Source organism: Gavialis gangeticus, unplaced genomic scaffold (assembly GCF_001723915.1).
Source record: "Gavialis gangeticus isolate Ggan-Ray unplaced genomic scaffold, GavGan_comp1, whole genome shotgun sequence".
Taxonomy (NCBI): Eukaryota; Metazoa; Chordata; order Crocodylia; family Gavialidae; genus Gavialis; species Gavialis gangeticus.
Genome location: NW_017729000.1, coordinates 33,896,905 through 33,915,198, shown reverse-complemented (window position 1 = coordinate 33,915,198; position 18,294 = coordinate 33,896,905). Strand labels below are relative to the sequence as shown.

The 18,294-nt window shown below is 40.2% G+C and overlaps 1 protein-coding gene across 6 annotated transcripts in view; it reads right to left on the bottom strand.

The window, feature by feature from the left end:
• The window catches only part of TENM2 (teneurin transmembrane protein 2), a 1,374,704-nt gene that overhangs the window by 1,133,838 nt on the left and 222,572 nt on the right, over positions 1-18,294 (bottom strand). The window lies entirely within an intron of this gene.

Below are 18,294 nucleotides of genomic sequence, written 5' to 3'. Positions count from 1 at the left end.
AAAGCTACTGTATAGTAGGGTCAGAAACAATCCGTTCGTTGCTGGGACTGCCCAGTAACAGCTAAAGCAAGTACCAAATGATGGCACAGTAACAACTGTGCAGTCAGGCATGCATGTAGATGCTCCCAGCATCTCTGATACAAACAGACAGATTCCCCATTTTTTAACTTAAGAACGCATAGCAGTTTTTTCCCCATCAGTCGTATAAAAGCATTCCTTCACTTTATGCAATCAGGATCTAGACAACATGTCTTAAAACCATTTTCTAATTAATTAATTGTTTATTAACTTTTCAGATTATCCCCCACTCCCAACCCCTTTTGGAGGGACCCACTGGTTAATCTCATGTATGTTTTAATTTACACCAGGGGTCAGCAACCCCAGCAACCACACATGTGCCAGAACATGGCATGTGAAGGCATTTGCTTGTCATAAGTGCCTTGGGATGGATGGCAGGGAAGGGGCTGGGGCTGTGTTGCCACAACAAGGATCAAGCTTCTCGCAGCTGCCCCATCATCCACCCCAAGGTGCATGTGTACCCAACGCTCACAATAAGCTGGGCCAGGGCTCCTTGGACTCCAGTGCAGCTGCTTGCAGGCTCCCTACCACCTACTGCAAGCAGCCTAGGTTCAATAGTGGGTGGCTGTGGTAGGCATCTGGGAGGCTACAAGTGGCTGCACCAGGGTCCATGGAGTCCTGGCCTGGCTTGTTGCCAGCAGTGGTGCATGTGCGCCTTCAGGTGGATGGTGGGAAAGGGAACGGGGCTGTACTGCCACAACAAAGATCAGGTCCCTCACGGTTCCCTTGCTGTCTGCTCTTAGCATGCCAACATCTTACAAGTGAAAGTTGCAGGTGTTTTGGCAGTGTGCCCAAAAATGTTGCCAGACTTAGACCACGATCCTGCAAACAATCATGAGACTTGAGATTCATCACATAAGCAGTGTCCCACTGAAGTCTATGAATAATGATGATCAGGAAACAGTTTCCCTGAGCTGCAAAAATATAATGATTAAAAACATTTTCTTCATTCTGCAGTACTATGAGAGGTCTTTCAGTTGTTTTATGAAAAGCTAGAGACACTCAAATACACTCAAAAACTCACCCTAGCTTATCTGTATCAGACATAAAAGGGATCAAACCCAGGTCTCCTATCTCCCATCAGAGTACTCAAACCTCATCAAACTTAGCAAAACTATTTCTCAATCATTCTTTTGAAACTACTGCCACTCATATAAACATGTAAATGCTCGCTAGGCCAGAAATTAAGACTGACTGTATAAACAAATGGCTAGAGCACTCAGATGCAGAAGTCCACAACAAAGAGCAACCTAGAAGTTGGGGAACTCATCTGTTTCTCTTACCTCTTTTCTGGACCCAAAAAGCCTTCCAAACCAAAGTTATTATTGAAATTTTCTGTGTTCTGAATTCAGATTTTCTTACAAAAAACACTGAAAAAGTCTAGTGCAGTTCTTTCTGTGGATAATAAGTTCATGTATGGTATAAATGATTTAAGATCATGAGTGAGCTGCAGTAAATTAAATCAACATAAATCTAAAATAGAAATATTTAGCCAATGGAGGTAGTAAATCAGAGAATGCTTTTTTCATAGCAACCCGATTCAGAAATTAATTACTTCTGCTGTCTTTTGTACTGTAAGCATAAGGAAATAAGGTAACTAGCAGAACCAGCTGTTTTAAGCTTACTACATGTAACCTGTAATCAGTGATTTCAGAAAAAAATGTTAGCATACTTAATTTTTTTCTATAATTTGGTATTTTTAATCATGATGATAAATTAGATATAACATAAATATATGTTTTCCACACAATATTTGTCCCCAGTTCTGTTCCCAGGGCAATAAGACATCAGAGCAACAGAAGATTATAAATGTGGTAAGGATTTCTTATTTTCCCTCCTTTATATATCCTTTATATATCTGATTTTTTAAAATATAGCAGCAGAGAATATAGCAGCATGTAATTTCTTCATGAAAGCCCTCCACCTTGTAGTATATGCTTAAACACATTCATTCACTGTCCATGATACCAACACTGTTTTGGTGTCAATGGGGTTCAAGATTACAAGTAGTCTGATGGAACCAGAAACAAGAACACTTCCCTCCACAGATCCCACAGAGAAGTGACTTGCTCAGGAACCTGACACACAAGATGAGTCTCCCAAGTTCCAAGCTAACACCTTCATTATTTTAAGCATACAATCACAAAGATTTTAATGATACAACCTCATGTTTAAGCAAGTCTTTATTTGTAGGCCTGAGTATCTTCATTCTGCACACTGGAACCCAAATCACTACAACCTACTCAAATGCACTTTCCAGTGCATCAGAGCTGTAAAAAAATGGATTGGACAGATTCTTGGAGGAAACGGGCATCAGCAGCTATTGAGCATGGGAGTTAAGGATAGAGCCTCTGAATTAGACCTTCTTAAACCTTATGGGTACCTATACACATACTTTTTCATGCTGCAATGTGCCAGAGATCCAGCCCATTGGACCAGACTTGACTAATCAAGTTTGCTCTGCTTGCGAGGTGATAAGAACCACACTGCATCACTTGCAGTTGTGTAAGTGGCAAAATACACATCAGCATGGAGAAAGCAGTGGGGTGCACTTTTGAACTAAAACATCTTCGATGTGTTTCAGTTCAAAAGCATATGGCCACCATTTTCTGTGTGCTGATGCACATTTTGCCGCTTATATAACTGCATGCGTTACAGTATTGGGTGCTTTTCACGTGTAAAAATGCCCTAAATGCTGAAGGCTGCAAGTGGGAGAGGAACAGTGGAAAAAAAAAAACCTCGTCATAACAGGTTTACTCTCCCTTTCAGCATCCATTCTCTGCCAGTGTGACACAGGATGCTGGGCAAGACGGATGTATGGTCTGACCCATTAAATGACAGTTCTTAAGTAAAGACAACATTTCCCAAACAAAAAAACACAGGTGAAAAAAGATATACTATTGAATGACACTGTGCCTTCTGGATGCATTGAGCTCAACATGCACTTAGGAAACTTGCTACTTCATTAAGATATTTCTTAACTATCTGTTCAGAGTAATTAATTTCTCTTCTTGAGGGTTCTCAGGCACTAAGTTCTCTTATTTGTTTTCTACTGTTTGTAGAAAAAAATATTCCCCCATTGTTTTAGTTAACAGAGAGTTATTATAAATGCATTTGCCAAGACTGAATATGTCATGTAAATATTTTTTATAAAATTCACTTATCTGCATGATAGTAAGCCGTCTTCTCAGACAGGCAGGACTTACCAAAAACATTCTTAAATAAAAACATTACTTAGAGCATTTTGGGTAGTTGCCTGAGGGATACAAAAATAATGGGAAATGGTAAGAGAAATATTCTACCATTGATGTACAATGCAGTGTTTTTCAATTACCAGAATATTTGCAGGACATATTCTGCTACTGGTGTTGGGGGTCATTACCATGAAAATATGCAGTATGTTAAAAACAAGAAAATGTTACATACAATATCATAGTTTGAAGAATGTTCTGTCCAGCAACTTTATTCTGAATCTGCTTAATGAAAGACCTCATTCTAGGGAACCAGTTCATGAACAGAAAGATGTGGCAATGTTTTAATACAAAAAGGATTCTCTAAGAACATGAAATGAATAACTGTATTCAGCATTGTAATTAGGAAATAAAAACATATGCTACTTGACCAAAATAAAGGAGGTGGCACAATGACTTAAGTATCTACATTTTCATTTGGTAAATTTAAAGTGGCATTTTGCCTCTACCTGAACGGTGAAAGAGCTCTCATGAACCATCAGTACAGAAATGCAAAGAAGTCTTTGCACCAGCAGGAACTAATACCCACCCAACATGCCTCAAATACCATGAGAAAGAAGTACTTAAGTATACCCTTGACCATGAAACATCCCAATGTTTATACAGAATCTAATGCTAATTTTAATACTTTCTATGTTCCTTTAGCACAGCCTATTTCTTTTAGGCTATAACTTGTAAAATATAGTGAACATTTGTTATTTGGATTAGTGCTCTGTACAGTACATTTTAGAGAACTCTTTAATTGCAAGTTATAAATGTACTGTAACTGACAGAATGTTGGGATCCATTTAGACCTCATACAGACATTCAGTTTCTCCTGTGAAAGTCACTACTTTCCCAGGAGAAATCATGAGCGTACACGTGCTTTTCTACTTGAGTAAAAATGGTTGCTCTGGAAGAAAAATAACCTAGGAACAACTAGGGTTAAATCACCCCTGGAAGAGTACCTCCTGGGAGAGTGAATCTCTGTACATGATGTGGCGTATCTCAGAACAGAAAATGGTCTTCCAGGATCCCTTCCCTCCCATCTCATGAAGACAGTATGTCACTCACTGGACTCTGCTGCTCCAGCAAGAAACACAACACACCCTCTTGACAATGCCCACACTGTGCTGCAGGGAAACACAGGCTGACCATGGGCACTCTGGAGCAGCGAATATGGGCTTCCCTATGCAATCCTGCAATCTGTCACCAGATGGACTAAGAGAGCCTACAGGGCACACTGAGGCGTGTTCACAGGTCCCCACCCTCCCTCTGGCTGCACAGTGTCAGCACTGAAAGCTCTCCTTTTCTTAGTATTTGAATGTCTGTACTCATGGCTCTGAGTAAGTTTCTTTATTACAAGAAAAAAAACTGGAAGAATTCTCCCAGATTATTTGAATTACACAGAACTGGCCATTAATTAAAAAAAAGCGTTTCCAAAGACAGCACATCATTTTGGTGTAGATATGATCTTTAGCTCAAGAAAACAAACTCTGCAATCTAAACCCTTCCAAAAGAAACCCGATTAAAAAATGTAAGGATTTGCTGTTTATAGTCAAAGAAGGATATAACAATGCGTTAGCAGAGCCATAAAATACGTATTAAAGCAGACTCTTCCTCCACCCCACTTTGAAAGAAAAGAAGCTTCAACTTTTAACATACTCAAAAGATATTACAATTCCTTTAATTGAAAATATCTTTCAGGAGCACTTTAAAGTGCTTTAAATTTTAACGAAAACAGAGGTCATCAGAATCTTTTTTTCCAGCCACTGCTAACTCACATTTCCTCTCACCAGAGTAAACTATGGTTATTTCTTAAACATTTACAATGATGATTCAGTTTTGTGATAAACAATTACAAATAGTGTGTAACTTTATACAAACCTTCATCTAACATGATATGTAAATACCAAGATGGTTTATTATATAATACAGAAAGGTAGTAACAACTAGTTACTACTAGAAGTCTTTTGAGAACAAGTTACCCTTATTAATGAGGGAACCTGTTAGTTATCTGCTAAGACTTAAAACAACTTCCTTAGCATACTCTAAAAGAAAAGCAACACATTTCCAAAGACTGTTAAGAACAAAGAATGCCTTCTTTACTGATTATTCATATTAAATGTAAATAGTAAAGTAGTAAATATCAACCTTCCTGAAGGCAAATGCAGATATTTGCTTAAAGGCAGGGAGCAGGACTAATTATTTAAAGACTCTCTATATAATTAAGTATAAGAAAGACATTTTGAAAGTTTATATACAAGGAGAATTGCTTGGATTTGAGCTCTTGTTAAATACTGATAGAACTAAAGGGATATTCCAGAAAATGGACTGAATAAAAATAAAATTCTGACTTTAAATATGCATATTCATGAGATAATGATGTTCCTCAGATGAATGAATGAAGCTGCTGTGAGCCAATAAACGTATGAAATAATCTTTTAGGTCAGGTCCCAGAGGACTGGAAAAGGGCCAATGTGGTCCCTATTTTCAAGAAGGGGAGGAGGGTGGAACCAGGAAACTATAAACCAGTTAGTCTCACGTCTACCCTTGGGAAAACTGTGGAAAAATCATTAAGGATCACATTTGTGGGAGCCCAGCAGGAGAAATAATGCTGAGATTCATTGCAGGTAGATCCTGCCTGACTAACCTTGTTTCTTTTTATGAACAGTTCACAAAATGCTTAGATGCAGGAGCTGAGGTAGATATCATCTACCTAGACTTTAAGAAGGCCTTCTATACAATATTTTATTCTGTTCTCGTACGTAAAGTGACAGGCTGTGATGTAGACGATTACACTGTCAGGTGGTGCCAAATTGGCTTAGGGGACACACCCAGAGAGTCGTGGGGGGGTGGGTCGATATTGACTTGGAAAGATGTGGGCAGTGGAGTCCTGCAAGGCTCGGTCCTAGGACTGGTGCTATTCAATGTCTTCATCAGTGACTTGGACGGGGGCATGGAGAGCACCTTGTCCAAGTCTGCAGATGATACCAAATTATGGGGCAAAGTTAACACACCATAGGGTAGGGAATGGATCCAAGTGGAACTGGCCAAGTTGGAAAAATGGGCAGAATGAAATAGGATGCAGTTCAACAAAGACAAATGCAAAGTGATGCACCTGGGCAAAAAGAACCACTAACACACTTACAGGATGGGGGATGACCTTCTTAGCAGCACAGCAGTGGAAAGAGATCTTGGAGTCATAGTTGACTCCAAAATAAACAAGAGCTGTCAATGTGACAAAGTGATCAACAAGGCTAACTTTAGCATGCATTAGCAGAAGCATGACAAACAGGTCCAGGGAGGTGATGCTTCCCCTCTATGCGGCACTGCTATGCAGTCCAGTTTTGGGCGCTGCACTTCAAGAGGGATGCGGAGAATCTTGAGAGGGTTCAGAGGAGGGCCACTCATATGTTCAAAGGCCTGCAGGCAAGGCCTTATGAGGAGAGACTGAGGGCCCTGGATCTCTTCAGCCTTCACAAGAGAAGGCTGAGAGGTGATCTTGTGGCTGCCTATAAATTCATCAGGGGAGAGCAGCAGGGACTAGGAGATGCTCTATTTAATAGTGCACCCCCTCGTGTAACTGGAAACAATGGATACAAACTGATGGAGAGCAGATTTAGGGTGTTTGTTGGAAAGAGCTTCACAGTAAGGGTTGCCAAAATCTGGAATGGGTATCCCAGGGAGATGGTGTTCTCCCCTACCTTGGAGGTCTTTAAGAGGAGACTGGACAAACATCTGGCTGGGGTCATCTGAGCCCAGCGCTCTTTCTTGCCCAGGGCAGGGAGCGGACTCGATGACCAACTGAGGTCTCTTCTGACCCTAACATCTATAAAATCTATGAACTCATTTCAGCTGCAGTCAAATGTGAGAGGTTATTTTCCCTTCCCTGTGAACTTATGTAAAGAGACGACTATTGAATAAACTGTCACTGTTCCTATCCTCAACTTTTTAACACTTGATGTCTCAGCTCTGCTTAGTCAGTTTTTACAAGCAAACAAACAAAAAAAAACACAAACAAAAAGAAAACAAAAAGTAACATTAAGAAAAAGAACCCTTCCAGTTCAGCTGACATTATGACACTATTCAACACTACTATGTTCCAGTGCAGGGGCATAGATAAGCTACCCAATATGATCTGAATTCTCATATGAAGTAAGAATAGTTGAGCTTTCAGCAAGGACTTGCTGGAAAAAAAAGAAAAGAAAATTCCCTGGACCCTGTCTAGGAATTATACAAAGTGTTTGTTTCTTCTTCTGTGCTTTGCTCTTGTTAAGGATAGTAGAGATGGGAAATGATGTGATAAAGGGCCAATGGCAGACTTCCTGTGATTTCAATTTGTATAGCATTGGTCATCATTGATCAAAATGAAATAGGCCGCATGGGATTGAGATGGGGAGGGGTGGAGGGGAAAAGAAGGGTGCAGTAGAGCTTGGATTTGAAATCTATGAGGCAGACAGATCTGTGCTCGATCCCAAATGATTACTAGTATATTATAGGCATAACATGAATTTGGCACTCTCTTTTCTACTAACATTATGAATACCCTCTTCCTTGCATCTACCCTATTTGTCTTCCAACTAACCCTTATGGATCTCAGAGGAAGAATAAGATCTGATCCTTCATTTACTTAAAATAGCTGCCAATTTATCTTGATTATCGAAGAACATTGGATAGTTCTGAGAAATGCCATTTCCTATGCACTGATGACTAAGCTAACAAAAAGGGTAGTTAAGGAAGCTCCAGCTTGAAAAACGTGGCAGCTTCTTTTTTCTGTGCTAGCTGTACAAGTAAATCAATAAGAGGTATGGAAGAGAAGAATCAAAATGTGTTCTAATAATTTAGAATGGCCTACGCTTAAACTCTGTAAATTTAAGTTAATTCTTACACTGATTTTTAGTTATATGCCTGTTTCTTGCATTTTCTAATGAACCTGTATACCACTATGGTGTATGAAACCATTAGAGGTACCACTCAGAATAAACAGAATGCTATAATTATCTAAGGTTTGGAGGAGGGAAGGGGAAAACTTCATATTTCTTTAGCACCCCCATATAGCCTAATTCAACTAGATAAAAACATTGCATTGGTGCATAATAAATGAGAAACAGACTGTGTTCAAAATGTGCACAATGTTTCAAGCTGATAAAAAAAACCCAAAGCAAAACAAAAAACCCCATGGTTCTCTTACATGTGTGGTCCTCTTTTCAACAACAATTAGAAATAAACTTGTGATTTAAAGATTCTAGTGTACTTCATTATTTTATGCAAATCTATTTTTAATGTGGGAAAAAATTCTGATTTAGCTCTGGCACTACACACATTTTATGTGAATCATTAAAATGTAACTTGCTCCATATGGTTTCTTCCTTGTACCACCCCTCAGAGGTAAGCAAGGTATTCTCTTAATATTATCTGACCACTAGACACAATATGCCAAAACCAAGAAATCAATAAATAGAAAAGTTATGTCATGACATACATGTACCAGCATATGAAATGGACAGAATTAGTACGAGAAAAGCAAAAGGCTAATTTCTGTTCATGAAGCATAACAACACCGAAGGCATTTTTACAAGCGTTCTGGGAGTGGGGGGGTACTTTAATTAGAGCAGGTCTCTAATTAAAGTGCCCAGAGTGTCTCATGTATCAGTGTCCCTGCACTTCAAGATGGTGGTGGGGGCGCCTTAACTAAAGTTTGCGAACAAGCTTTAGTTCAAGTGCCCCTGCCATCATTTTGAAGCATGGGAACACTGATATGTGAGATGTGAAAGCCAGGTGGAGCATGGTAATTACTTGATTAATCAGGTCTGGTCTGATGCATTGTAATTACAGTGCATCGGAGCAGCGTCCCGGCTCATGTATAGGCACCCAACGTAACTAATGTTAATAAAATAACTAACAAATTAACTAAATAAAGCAGCCCGCGTATAGTAAAAATGCATAACTGGCATTACAATAATTCTAATACTAAGAGCACTACTCAAGATAAGACTGAATTTTAACTCAGTGGCTATTAGCATAGCACCCCTATACACGTTAAAAAACAGAGCAGCAGCTGTACATTAATTATTAATATAGGTTATCAGGTTACAACCCAGTATCAGTTTTGCATTGGATAGTAACAAATTATTGGTGCCAAAAAGATGGTCAGCGTTAAGTTACTGTTCCTTTAAGCCACTGGTTCTCAACCTTTTCAGTCATGGCACTCCACCACTGTTTTGAATGTGGTGGCACCTCTCCCAGTTGAGAAACACTGATGTGCTCAGCTTACCTCAGTAGTTCTCAACTGGCTGCCACTGGAAACAGTAAGAGAGCCCTGGTGCGCTTGCCCAGCTCCTCCCAGCTGGGGCACAAATGGAGCATGGAGACGTTTTGGCTGGCAGCCAGAGGATCTCACTGGAGGACCAAGCCCCTGTTCCAGCACACACTAGTGTAGCATGTGCTGTGCCACTTTTTTTCCCAGCACTTTTTTTGCTACTGGGAAATCCTGATAGCGAATTTTGAGCCAAGTCTGAAAATCTGTAGTGAAAGGCAAATTTTAATGTTCTACATGAGTGGTTTGTGGTGCCACGATTCTCACGCCCCTGCTTGTCTGGATGTGACCATAGTAGCTTTCATCTGAAAAACTCAAAATGACAAAACATTAATTAAGTTTTACAGCTGCCTTGAGAATGAGATATGTATTGTCCACATTCAACAGATGAAGCAATAAAAGCATGGAGGAATAAATTTGTTCCTCAAGGTCACAATGAGTTGACAGCATAACTGGAGACTGAACTCCTGAGTTCTGAGTCTCAGGTCTCTGCTCACAATACAGCTGCTATCTGTATGCTGATCACTGTATGAAGCATTAAAAAAAGGAGTAAAGTCCACCTAACCCAATGTAAAAGCTAACTATTCTTTTAATATAATTTCGTTGAATGCATATAACTTAATAAATCCATGAAAAGATTTAAAAGAGCAATAGCAGAATGGCCATTCTCAAACATTACTTTTGTTAAACAATTGCCTTAAGGAAATGAATACTTTTCATCTACTAAAAAGAACAAACAAACAATGGTATTATCTACTGCTTTTGCTACAATGTTAATGAAGAAAGAATAATTTATCATTGCATAATTAACACAACATAGTTAAGTATGCTTTAACGATTCTGTATAATGGCCTAACATCACTAGAAAATACTTTTGAGTCAAGAAATAGTTGTCTAAATAATTTTTATTAAGACTTTGATCAAATTGACCAAAAGTGAGATGGATTTATATCTCATTTATAAAAGTGAGATGGATTTAAATGCCTGTGCAATGAATGATAGCTTTCTTTAATTGGTAAGCATTCTCCTCCTCTTTTTTTTCAACATTGAGGGTGAAATTGTCATCACAATTAAGTCATTCAGCAGTTTAACTTTAACATCAATAGAGCCAAGATTTTATTCTTGTTTCTTCTACTCTTTTCTTCCCGCTATCCCTCCTCTTTGCTGAATGCTCCTTCCATGGCACTTCAGTACCTTCTTCTTTCCCCACTCTTCTGTTGACTTCCTTCAGTATTTGGCATAGTAATATATGCAGCTCCACAACATTCAATATCTTCCAGTCTCACTGTTTAACTTCTATTCTTCCTCTTTTATACAGGGAGATTCAAATTTTCAGACACAAGAATACTGAAGTTGAGAGTAGTCAACTTGCACACCCAAGTGTTCCTTACACTCCTACATATTGGACATTTGCATATACTTATATCTATGTACTTACCCACATAGTACATAACGGTATGAAAAAATGGCATATACATACAAGTAAGAGTTTAACCTCCTTCATTAATATCACCAACATGAAATTCCCCTCTCTAACCTTACTACTAAAACCTGTGTCTGTATGTATACACCTTTGATTGACCTTTCCTGGACCTTCTCCCTTCTACCTACTCTTGTTCCTAATACACTTGTCTTTGAGTTTCACTTCTTGTTTTCTCTTTCTTTTGTTATCATTTTGCACCTTCATTCATGCTAGCATCACAGAACCAGAGGCAAAAAAATCTTAGACAATTAAATTAGAGTGTATGCATCATTCACTGGTACTATAATTAAACAGGTTTTTGTTAGACGAAGAATTCATAAAGGGACAGATTGCTCTATTGCTCCAGATTGTGCGGGCTGATGTGCACATTACAGTACAAGCTCTAATAAAGAAGCAAAGATTCACCAAAGACATTCTCAGCTACAAAAAAACTACCTACAATTGTATAATGTAATAATCATGCCAAGAGGTACAAAATATGCCCCACCTCAATTTCCAGTTAGAGCCACAACAGATGCATTCTTTTTCATTCTCCTTCAATTTGTACAATAAGCAATTCCTTTCTTCCTTTAAATCTGCTTCTATAAAGAATTCCCCATACTTTACTTTTGCTTCTCAAGCATTGCCATTTCCTCAATTAACCATGAAGTCATGGTGCATCTTGTATTAGTTTGCCTTGGCTATCTTTGATTTTGTTCTTTGAGGCAGGGATTTACTTGAAACTACATACACAGACACACATACACACACACGCACACACACAGTGCAAATATTAGTCAGAATAATAATTTACTGCATTTTAACACTTAATAGGAAATCTTAGATTTCAATCGAATAGAGTGAAATACCCACTTACAGAAGTAAATGGAGCCTGTTCAACTTGTCTTTGAAAGCAATGAAAACCATGCACAAAAAACCTTTGAAGTATATATACCATTAACCTCATTATACTAAGTTCTCTGCCCCTTCAGACACATTACATTTATCAGAAATAACAGAACTTCTTATGGGGATCCTATGTTCTAAAGGTTCAAAGTGGGCTAACAAAATTTTAATGGTGAAAAAAGGAATGAAATACAATGGAGTGTCTTATTAATGTATATGATTTTATATATCTTAATATCTTCAATACAAGTTTTCAAAAATCAGATTTACTAAATGGAAGCATTACCTAGATTTTAAATTTTAAATCACTTCAAATAGCAATGAAAGCATGCCTACTGAAATTAAAAGTAAGCTTCAAGGGATTACATGCTCAATAGTATGACATTTGACATAGGTGCTACTCAGATGGGAAAACAGCAAAGGACAATAAAGTGCTTCACAAAAATTACGCAAGACTCACAGCAGTGGATCAGATTCAGTAGAACCATTTGACAGATGGGTAAATTGTAACCTAGAAATTGTTAAATGAATTCTTCCAAGTTACACAGGAAATCAGTGGCAGAGTCAAAACAGCCCATATGCCCAGACTTCTCCCTGCTCTAACCCAAAAAGACCAATAACCCTCCCCTTGCTGAAAAAATTGCATAAGACCACATCATAAGTCTATGAGAAAAGGACACTGGAAGTCATATTGTTTAGTATGAATATCATTACATAAAGCAGAGCAAGCAGACGCATGCCTATAGCAAGTTACCCATTCATTTCTGTTTAAGAGCTATGGAAGGAAGCAAACATGTTAACCAAGAAAAATCTGCCCAGACACAACTGCAGGAGAGAAACAGTAGCATCTATGCCAAGCCCAGAGTAGGGAGCATAAGAAAAAAAATATCACACTGCTCCAGAGGAAAATCAGGGGCATGGGGGATGTGCATCAGGGGATGCACATCTAGAATCTGTGTTCCTACAATAAAGTCACCTCGCTTGCCCTGAGGTGGGGCCATCATCCTGTTCATTCCCGATCCTTGTCTTTTTACATGTTATTAATACAACTAGGCAGAAGTACAACCACTTCTTGTGCAAGGGCTATAGCTGAGGTGAACTACTGCCTGACAGATGCCAATAGCTTCTCCTGAACCAGAACATCTAAAATATAAGAACAATGGCAAATTAAGAAAACTCCTATATCTATTTAATTGTATTTAGCTTGATATATTATGGTTTACTTAAACTGGAATACAAAAGTAGACAATAGACACAAGGCTTCAGCATTTTTACTATTTAGTTCATTGTGAAGAATGGGAGAACAAGTGTCCAAGAGATCCTTCAAGATCTTCAAAGAGACCTTTGTCTCTTTTCTGTCCTCTACCATTTGACAAAGGTACCATTTCTGTGTTATTTCCAGCTTTGGAGCCTAATAAATCAATCAAATCTCCCTAGGTGATTTTCAGCTCCAAACTGGAGTTAAAGTCATAGGAGTCTAATGCAAATAATGCTGAGATTCTGGGGTGATCATAGAGATGCATTGTGAGGTGTGGAGATACCTCAGATCTACAGCAACCAGGAAGATCAGTCCTATGCCATGAACATGACATTTAGCACATATTCTTCCATGAGAACTTGGCAAGAAAAGTTTGTCAAAAACAAAATTCAAGTCTCTCTGTTTTCCTTGCAACAGATGGCAATCTGATTAATATATATAATGGTGCAGGGCCTTCATTCTTTGTGTTAATCTGCTTAGCTATTAGAGATGTCATTGCCTCTTGCAAAAGAAAACCCATGATTATGAAATAAAGAAAATATTTTAATTTAAATTTTTTATTTAATATTTGCAACCTTTAAATCTGCATACATTCAATTTCTTTAACCATCTGAGAATTGAAGCTTTGTTAAAGCTTTTTGTTTAAGTGCAGGCACTCATTCCATAGGGGTCCAGTTTGTTAATATGCCAGGTATGGAAGTGAATTTAGGGAAGGTATCCTCCAAAGAAGCTGAGAAGATCTTCATGATGTAGCAAGAAGATAATGCTTGGACTCCGGCTCAAAAAAAGAAAGGGTGGTGGGGTCTTAGAATGGGCTAGAGACCAGCTGTGGAAAGCCACAGGCTGACAGCAACACTCCACCCACAATGAAGAAAGGAATATAAGGACCTGTACTGAATGAATTACTGATAATAGTTCCCAGCTAAGCCAAGTAAACACAATTATTTCCTAATAAACAACATCCTTTGTATCTTGTCTTTCTTCCTGCATATTCAGGACAAACTGACATTAACTTTCATGAGTAACGGTGTGTTAATGGAAGGTATATGCACTGCACACCTAAGTAAGAATATAATACTCTATATGACCCATATACCAAGATACCGGGGCCACATTCTATTCTATCCATAAGGCATGTAAATGGACTTAGGTGCTCAAGACCAATCTTATTTCACCCTGATCGTCATGCCAGGCTGTAGGCAATCAGATCTGGGAGTCAGGAGAAGCCAGGAAGTCAGAAGCCTGGAGATCTGTCTGGGGAACGAAGTGAGGGATCCAAAAGGTCAGGCAGAACATGAGACCAGGAAGCTAGCCGGGTCAGGTATCCAGCTGGTCAGACCAGAAGCAGGTCTGGTATCTGGAGGATCAGGCAGAGAGTGAGGTCAGGAAACTAACCAGGTCAGGTATCCAAAGAATCTGTCCATCAGTAACAGCACAAGCTAAGGGTGCAGAAGTACAAGTACAAGGTTGAGCCTTGTTACCCAGACACTTCCCCTTTTGGGTCAGGGGTTTATATAGGAAGGGGTAAGAGGACTGCTGGCGGGGAGTGGATGTATGTCTATGCCCAGATGGTGGGTTCTTGCCACCTGCTTCTACTCCAGCATTCTACTGGCAAAATGGCAGAACAGGATGAGTTGCTGCAGCACCCAACAAGCGAAGACCCTGGGTTCAAAACCCATCCTGACACTGAGTCCCAGAAAAAAAACATTCATACCAAAGATATGTGGGCCATCCATTTCCTTGCTGAATTCTTATGACCTGCTATGACAGGGTACCTAAAACACCCTGCCATGAGCAGAGTCAGGAAGTGCTCAAGGAAGAAAACTTACCTTATGGAGCCGGAGGAGCTGCGGCAAAACTTAATGCAACCTGGATGAATGGAAAAGCCGACTGGGACTTTGGCAGATCAAAGGCTGCTGCAGCAGACCCAACCATTGGAATCCAAACAGGAAAAAAAGAAGACCAGCATGGGAAAAGAACAAAGGGAAAGAAAGAAGAACCATGCTGGCAAGCAAAAAGGGAACAGCTGGGTCAGGCAGGCACCCAATGGTGAACTGCCATGGGGAACCCAGCTGGAGAGAGGGAGATTTAAGGGATGCCGAGGGAGCATCCCAAGAGGTGTGGAAGAAGAAAGAAAACAGGAGAGAGATCCAGCAAGTGAACGTGAATGGGTAGATGGGCCAAAGGATAAACCCTGATCCTACTACTTGCCAGACAAAGTCCAGCCGAGAATAGGAGCCAGCGAAGAAACCTCAGTGACCGGTGAGTCTGATTCCAGGGGATGAAGGGAACCACTCTGGGGACCTAAAAGAAGAGGAAGGCAAAGGTGACCTTACTCTCTCCCAGAATGGGAAGAAGAAGAGAGGGAGGAACCCTGTTACAAGAGAATGACAGGAGGAGAACCAGAAGAAGAGGTAGCTGTCTTGGGACCTCTGCAGGGAAGAACAGGGCAAGCAGCCAACTAGGTAAGGACCTTAGTCAGGATCCTTGAAGTAAAGATAGTAACAAACCTTAGAGGCAATCAACAGCACCCAGAAACATAAGGAGTGGCGAGGGCAGAGTATAGGGATGGTGGATCCCTGCAAAGAACCGCAGACTTTCTGAGTCCATGACCACTATCAGCTGTCTCCCAGTAATGTCTAGGTACATCTCCCTTAACATCAAAAGCGTGGCAGGTGATCTATTACAACAAGGCACTACCATTCCAGCCGGGAGGTGACGCGACACAGGGCGGCACAGGATGCTCCTTTACACTTGCTTATAAGTGTAAGATGATAGAGTATTGCAAAAGGAGATATCCATTGCACAAATGGCAGAACTGCAACTGAATCCAGGTACTGGCTGGCTATAGTATTTTACTGACACTGGAAATAGCAATGTCTCTAGCCATAACCCTCTCCTAAACAGAAAAAGAATTAGAAGAAAACATTATAAATACTTTATTAGTCTGAAATGAAATCAGTACAACTATCAACAGTTTTAAACCATCTAATTTACTAGAAAAGAGATTGTGCAAGATATCTGACAAAACTTTTTTATATATATACATATACACACACACACACACACACACAGTGACAAGCCTCAGATGGCAAAATTAGGTCAATATTGACCTGAAAGTCCTTCTTTAGGTCAGGTTGGGTATCTGGAGAGTTAGGCAGAGAGTGAGATCAGTACATAGGGAGCAAAAAGAAGGTGCACAGCAACATAGGACCCCTACAGGAAAGACTAGGACAATAGGTAACAGATAGGAGGGACAAAGCTGAGCTCTTAAACAAATTCGTTGCATCTGTATTCCTAAACACGGATAAAGACATATCTCCCAAAGGGGCTATAGAAAGACACAAGAGAAACTCCAACCCACCAACAGCAAGTGCTGACCTAGTAAAGGAGCATTTGGAGGGGCTAGACATGTTTAAGTCAACAAGCCTGGACAATCTTCATCCAAGAAGCTAAAGGAATTGGCCAATGTCATTACAGAACCACTGGTGAGGTTGTTTGAGCACTCATGGTGCTCAGGAGGGGTCTCAGAGGACTGGAAAAGGGCCAATGTGGCCCCTATTTTCAAGAAGGGAAGACAGGATGATCCAGGTAACTATCGGCTGGTTAGCTTCACCTCTATCCTTGGGAAAACCTTTGAAAAAATTATTAAAGATCACATTTGTGGGAGTCTAGTAGGAAAAATAATGTTGAAGGGGCAAGATCCTGCCTGACTAACTCTGCTTCTTGACCAGGTCAAAAAATTCTTAGATGCAGGAGTTGAGGTAGATGTCATCTACTTGGATTTTAAAAAAGGTCTTTGATATAGTGTCACATCACATTCTTATAAATAAATTAAGCGGTTGTGGCATAGATTACTATACAGTCAGGTGGGTGGAGAATTGGCTTATGGGGCACACACAGAGAGTGGTAATTGATGGGTCATTTTCAACTTGGAAAAATGTGAGCAGTGGAGTTCCCCAGGACTCAGTCCTTGGACCAGTGCTGTTCAATATCTTCATCAGTGACTTGGATGAGGGCATGGAAAGCACTCTGTCCAAATTTGTGGATGACACCAAATTATGGGGCAAAGTAAACACGTTGGAGAGCAGAGATCAGATTCAGGCAGATTTGGACAGGTTGGGAATATGGGCAGAACAGGATAGGATGCAGCTTAACAAAGATAGGATGCAGTTTACACATGGTAAGGGTGGCTAAAATTGGGAATCGGCTTCCAAGGGAAGAGGTGCTCTCCTCTTCCTTGGGGGTCTTTAAGAGAAAGCTGGAAAGGAATCTGGCTGGGGCCATCTAAGGAGGTGACACTTCTCCTCTGTGCAGCATTGGTAAGGCCGCAGTTGGAGTACTGCATCCAGTTCTGGGCACTCACCACACTTCAAGAGAGATGTGGATAACCTTGAGAGGGTCCAGAGAAGGGCTACTCATATGGTTATGGGTATACAGGTAAGATCCTACCCTTGGGGTTACTAGGAAGAATGGCCATAAACTGACAGAGAGCAGATTAAGATTTGACATTAGGAAAAATTTCTTTACAGTAAGGGTTGCCAAAATCTGGAATGGGCTTCTAAGTGTTTTCACAGATTTCATAGACATTAGGGCTGGAAGGGACCTCGGAAGATCATTGAGTCCAGCCCCCGACCAAAAGGGCAGGAAGTCAGCTGAGGTCATAGGATCCCAGCAAGATAAGCATCCAATTTGCTCTTGAAGGTGTTCAATGTAGGTGCTTGAACCACCTCTGATGGCAGGCTGTTCCAGAACTTGGGGGCTCAGACAGAAACAGCCTGAAACAGTCATGCAGTAGTTTATGACCGTTCGACCTCGTCATCCCTTGGGGCACTCTGGTGAACAAACGTTCCCCCAGATACTGGTGGTCACCCCTGATAAACTTGTAGGTGGCCATCAGATCACCCCTGAGCTTGCGCTTTTCCAGGCTGAAGAGCCCCATTGCTCTCAGCCTGTCGTCGTAAGGTCTGTTTTCCTGACCACTGATCATGTGTGTGGCTCTTCTCTGGACTCTCTCAAGCTTTTCCACATCCGTTTTGAA